Source organism: Lactuca serriola, chromosome 4 (genome assembly GCF_051521515.1).
Source record: "Lactuca serriola cultivar US96UC23 chromosome 4, Lser_US96UC23_V15, whole genome shotgun sequence".
Classification (NCBI taxonomy): Eukaryota; Viridiplantae; Streptophyta; class Magnoliopsida; order Asterales; family Asteraceae; genus Lactuca; species Lactuca serriola.
The window spans coordinates 49829076-49835225 of record NC_136411.1 but is presented as its reverse complement, the minus strand read 5'-3'; the positions used below and the strand labels follow the sequence as shown (position 1 = coordinate 49835225).

At 31.6% G+C, this 6150-nt stretch overlaps 1 long non-coding RNA gene and 1 pseudogene across 3 annotated transcripts; one reads left to right on the top strand and one right to left on the bottom strand.

Annotated features, from left to right (window-relative positions):
- Positions 1 to 2830: 2830 nt before the first annotated feature.
- LOC145098347 (auxin-responsive protein SAUR32 pseudogene) lies at positions 2831 to 3157 on the top strand (annotated as a pseudogene).
- A 1064-nt stretch (positions 3158 to 4221) lies between these two features.
- LOC145100109 (uncharacterized) lies at positions 4222 to 5695 on the bottom strand. 3 transcript variants are annotated; one of them, XR_013704828.1, is made up of 4 exons: positions 5312 to 5695; positions 5038 to 5129; positions 4761 to 4964; positions 4222 to 4388 (listed from the first exon to the last, which is right to left on the bottom strand). It is a non-coding gene; the product is annotated as an uncharacterized LOC145100109 (long non-coding RNA). The 3 variants fall into 3 exon arrangements; XR_013704827.1 differs by having other exon boundaries at positions 4761 to 4845; positions 5312 to 5694; XR_013704826.1 differs by having other exon boundaries at positions 4761 to 5129.
- Positions 5696 to 6150: the final 455 nt, after the last annotated feature.

Genomic DNA, 6150 nt, shown 5'->3' with positions numbered 1-6150 from the left:
ACCTAAGGGGTTTGTTTTGGGCTATATTAAGCCATGCAAAGGCATCAATTCGGAAACGTTATCCTTTTAGATGTCCATTAGGTTCAAATCTGAGTGTTGAGCATTTAGTCTTATGACATTGAGGGCTTAATATGGGGGTTAGCAAACTGCGAAGTTAGGTAGGGCATAAACCTAGCTATGCAACGCGTGGCCTAGTTTTGGCCCCATTTTCTGTGGAAACACTTTACGCAAGGCGTAGAGTAGGAGTACACATGACGTAGCCCCAAAAGAGGAATTGGTCATTTTTAGGGCTTTAGGCCATGTATTGAAGGGACTGGCCTTGTAAGGGTAAAATGGTTTTTACCATAGAGAGAGAAAGTATGTAATGGACCCTTGATTATGGATTATTACCCAAATTGTTAATTAGGGTTGTTTTGGATATGTTCAGTGTGTAAGGAGCTTTTATAACATCATATCAAGTGTGAGATTTGTTTATCTTCTGATTGAGGTGAGCTTTCTCATTGTACTTATGGGTCGAAGGCTTCAATGTCGGCCCACTGAATTGTGTAGTATGCTAGTTGTCTTTGTGATACATGCATTGAAGACCTTGGGATTAGCCCGTGACATGTGTATGGAAGGTATAGGGGCAACCCATGGAAATTACATGAAAGACCATGAAGGTAGCCTATGACATTTATATGAAAGACCATGAGGTACAACCCATGGTAATTGCATGAAAAACCATGAGGGTAGTGCATGACACTTGGGTTGTAAGACCCTGTGGGTAGCCCATGGATATTATATGTATGATATTTGGTACTTTGTCGAACTCACTAAACTTTGTGCTTACAACTTTATGTTTATGTTTTAGGTACTTCTGGTTCCAAAAGGGAAGAGCTCGACGTAATTGAATTGCATCCACCAGTGTTCTGTATCATATGATATGATTTGTACTATGATAACTATTTTATACATTTTCACACTTTGATGGGTTTTGCAATGAATGAATGATGACGTTGTTAGACTTAAAACAAAAAATTTTACATGGAATATTTTGGGTCGTTACAAAGTTACACCACATTCCCGACCAATTGAAATGGAGAAAGCAAAACCCAAAGAAAAAGACAAAATGGTAGATTCAGATGAGTTAAAAGTAATGGGGGCGAGGTGAATGGTCTAAATGAAAGAATGAACAAATTTTTACAAGTTGCTTCCGAAAGAGAGCATAGGAAACAAAGAGACAGTGACATAAAAATACTAACGCTAGATACAAGTCATATGCCCATGGATGTGCTTGAAATTGCTTTAGCGGTGAAAGCTGACGTTAAAAAATATTATGTTGATTAGTTATTTTAATCGCTTGTTGTGTGTTTTATTTATTTATATTTTTTTAACATTTGTTATTTTTATTTTCTAAGTGTTCATGAGTTTTTTTAATGTGATGTTATGTTTTTTTAAGTAATGAAATTTATGTTTTTATTAAAATTGAATTGTTTTATAAAATTTTAATAATGTTTGTCTTGATATCGGCAAAGAAGCCATGATTTTTATGGTAAAAATGACATCAAAGGCTAGGTAGTGTTTGTATAGCTACTATGGAATTACGATAAGAATGATTTACCCTCCACCCTAACAATACCTATTCGTAAACATTACCCTCCACCCTAACAATACCTATTCGTAAACAATAAAATTAACGGGTTGTGCTATAAATACTTTTCTTAACTAGTTTTATCCTTCCTACCATCAATCTAATCAATCTTTTACATTTACTCATCATTTTTTTCTTTTTTTCTTTTTTTCTTTTGTTTTCTTTTTGTTTTTTTTGTTGTTTTTTCTTTTATTATTATTATTATAAATTTCGATAACCATATAAAATTCGAACATTTTAAAATTCGGACAACATTATAAATTCAGACGACATTATAAAATTTGAACAACTATATAAAATGGAACAAAAGAAAAGTTTGTTTTCAATCCGCATAACGCACCACGCAAATGTAATAACAAACCAATTAATATATCCGTGATAAATAAATACAAACTTTGTTTTTGTTCCGTTTTATATAGTCGTTCGAATTTTATTATGTCGTCCAGATTTATAATGTCGTACGAATTTTAAAATTTCATCCGAATTTATAATATCATCCGATTTTAAAAACCGATTTATAAAATATAAAATAAAAAAGAATTAAAAACCGGTTTTATATAGTTCGAATTTATAATGTCGTCCGATTTATAAAATGTTGTTTGAAATTTATAATAATAATAATAATAATAATAGGATTAAAATATATAATAAAAAATAATTAAAAACTGATTTTATATAGCCATTCGAATTTTATAACGTCGTCCGAATTATAAAATTTTGTTCGAAATTTATAATAATAATAATAATAATAATATTAATATTAATATTAAAATATAATAATAATAATAAATTAAAAAAAACAAAATAGAAGAAATGAACAAAAAAGATAAAAAATCGAAAGATGAAATTAAAAAATAAATAAATAAATACTAATATAAAACCTCTTTCTTTATAATCATACAACAAGTAAAGCAAAAGATACTTTAAATACTAGGAACCGCTTGGCATAAAAGAAATCAAACACATAATCACATGCATATGAAAATGTAATATATAATTGCCAACTTGGAAAGTGTGTATATATGTTGTTGGAGTTGAATACGGTTAAATCCCGACCATGCATCTTACACGTATCTTGAACCCATGACCCACGTGTTACCAATTTCCTCTTGCCATTAACCTCGATCATATCGAACCCTCTCCTACGTACCCCCTACAACTTCAACTCTCCCATTAGGCCACTGCTAATCAGAAATTCTAATGGGTAGCACTGCAATCTGCAAGCATCTCGTTCGTCTTCCTCAACATCGTGGTGGGAGGGTGCAGCAGCATCATCAGGTACCGGTGCCGAAAGGGTGCTTAGCTGTGAAAGTCGGTGAAGCAAGCGGTGAGCAACAAAGATTTGTCGTTCCAATTATCTGTTTTAACCACCCGCTCTTCATGCAGCTGTTGAAGGAGGCCGAAGAAGAGTATGGATTCGAACAGAAAGGCACCATCACCATACCTTGTAACGTCCACCACTTTCTTAATGTCATCAGTCACATCATCCACCACCACCAACAACAATATTGGTGTTTTAGGGTTTAATTTGAGCTGAGTATCTGTGCTATTACTGATCTTGTGGTTGTATTAACATGTACAATACATCTTTCCAAGCAGGTTTAGTTATTCTCCAAACAAATGGGTTGTTAGTTTGTGCAGATTATTATCTAGAATTGTGTTGTCGTGTTTTTTTTTCCAGACAACTAATCATCACAACTAAATGGTGTCTCATTAAATAAATGATTAAATATTATAATAGAATTTCTATTAATACTCAATTAATTAATGCTATCACTATCAGTATATAAGTTATATACATTTCTAATCTTGCTATATCCAAAACGGATAAAGAGTCTAGTAATAACTTCTGCCGAATCCAATTATTATTATTATTATTATTATTATTATTATTTATTTCAAACAACTTATTTGATGATAGCTTTTGTTCAAAATAAATTGATGGATGGGGTTGAAATTGGTAATGGGTTTTGCACGTACGGTTAGCTTGTTAGATATTTTGGAAGTTCAAGAGCTAATTTGCGAATACTAATTACAAGTAATATTTTTTTTTTGTTTGGCAATAGTATATACATAATTAATGAAAGTTTAATTTAACTTTTTTTTTGAAACGTTTGTTTTCTCTAGACTCTATGAGCATAGCAATTAGGTTTCACTTAAGGATCCTTCCTCTTCTATGGCATCAGATTCTTGTTTAGTGTGTCTTTTACGGTTTTTAATTTTATATTGTGAATTCTTCTAGAATGCCATCTGTTTTTTTTAGAAAAGAGAATGCCATCTGTTAACAGGAGATACTTGCCAACTGTTAATAGGAGAGATACTTCCGTGGTTATTTGGTTTATTTTTGGAGCGAATAAGTATAGGAGATTTACTTTTTGATAATGTAGTGTTCTTTTCTTATTTTTCCATTTGTACAAAATCGCTTATAGAACCCGGTTATATTCATTAAATAACTAATAGGATTTACATCCAAAATTACATTATGTTACAATTAACCACCAACAAAGGTGAGACTTACACATCCAGAACACATATTCAATACAAAAAGGTATATTTTGATTAGCAAATTATGTTAATGCATACATGCTAAATAACCAACCATTATAATCATTAATATAAACGTGTTTGTGATTCACAAAAAACAACTTGATTTGATCATATCTTACTACATAAACTTTTTCAAAAAATAAATTGTTATTGCATCCAAGTAGAACTGTCACATAACATAATCAAGTGTAGCAGCCATCCTCCATTCTTACTGGAAAAAAAAAACACAACAAAGAATCAATTTTTTGTCAAAACATATGATATTTAACAAACAATCATTAAACTAAAAGTAAGATGCTTTAATGATTAACAGCTAACCTTATATGCACCTTTAGACATCATTCATATAAATATTACATATAGAATACATCTTGCTAAAGAATTTGAAGTTTCTCCCTAGAGTCCAAAGGGTATATATGTCCAAAATTTCAGTAATACTGTAAAAGCATATTTCCCTGATCGATTTTTTAGCCCAAATTCAATTTTGCACTTAAAACATAAAACAATTGGGTAGATATAAAATATTAAAATTATAAAGAAATAAAACTCCTCATAGAAATTAAGAATTCAGGATGACTATAACCTGATAATTGATATGAATATGAAGCTCCAGGTGAACCAGTTCCAGCAATTTCAGATCTAACAATCATTGATTTCCATCTTTTATCCTGGATATGCCATTTATATTGATTATACATGCTAATTAATCTTTATTATGGGTGAAAAAAGGATTGAAATGTGGAGGGGCATTTTTGTCTACTAAAGATAACAAAGTTCTTAATACCATCTGCATTAAATATAACAGGAACCTGGTTATATAATTTCAAAATGTCACAAAACCATCACGAAAGATCACTTACTATATACAGTGTGCTTCCTCACCAGATCTTTACACGGAGAGCTAAAAAGTCCCTTTTATCAACAAATTTAATTTGAAGACCAGATCTTTGACCTGCAACACAAACACACACAAAAACATATTTTTTTTTCTTAAAAAGTTATACAGATTGATGTAAAGAGGGACATATCGATACCCAAATCCATAGTTGTTGCTCAACGAAGCGTGGATTGTTGTCATCGATAATCAACACAGTCAAAGCTATAATAATCAAAGGAAATAAGAAAAACATATACCAATTAATAAACATACAAAGTACAACACCAATAGAGATGTTGAGTCGTCTAGAAGATCGAATACTGCTACACGGACAATGATTTGGCGACCTAGCTAGTGAGACGAGGAATGAGATAGGGTTAATATAGGAGAGGAGAAGGGTTTGACACACCGATGTGATGGTCGACACGATGAAGTGGAGTCGCCGGTTGACGCACGAGAGAAGGGTTTGAGGCGACGAAGCAGTGGTCAAATTCGTCGATTATTGTAGTGGAGAAGAAGAAGGGTAAGGAGTACGTACTGGTGATCGATTTGGACCCAAAATCGGTGGCGGGATATTGAATTTTCATGGCGGGATTTCCAAAATTTTACCTCAAAATTAGTTAGCCAAACCAATTTATCTTTTAAATAATTTTGGCATAAATATGCACCGATACAAATGTAAAGCCATATATTTATTTACTTTTTCGTCCAACCAAATACTATGGAGGATTTTTTTTTTCTAATTTGTATTGTTTATTTGATCCACATTTCATTCAATACTTTTGTTATTTTTTTTATGTATCTATATTTTTAAATATGAAAGAAGGCTAAAATAAAAATGATGAGCAAATTTACAGTCACTTTCATGTTTCATATTGAATTAACTTGTTTTACTTTCCAAAGAATGTGGATGAGAGGTACGAGATTTGGTCCCTAGGATTAGAATCGATAGGTCTTAATTTGAGAATAAGAAATCTCCAAAATAGTCTTTGACTAACTTTATTACGTGGGTGATAGATACGAAATTCGGTCTCTATCATTAAAATTGATAGTCCTTAATTCGAGAACATGTAATCAACAAAATTGTTTTTGACTA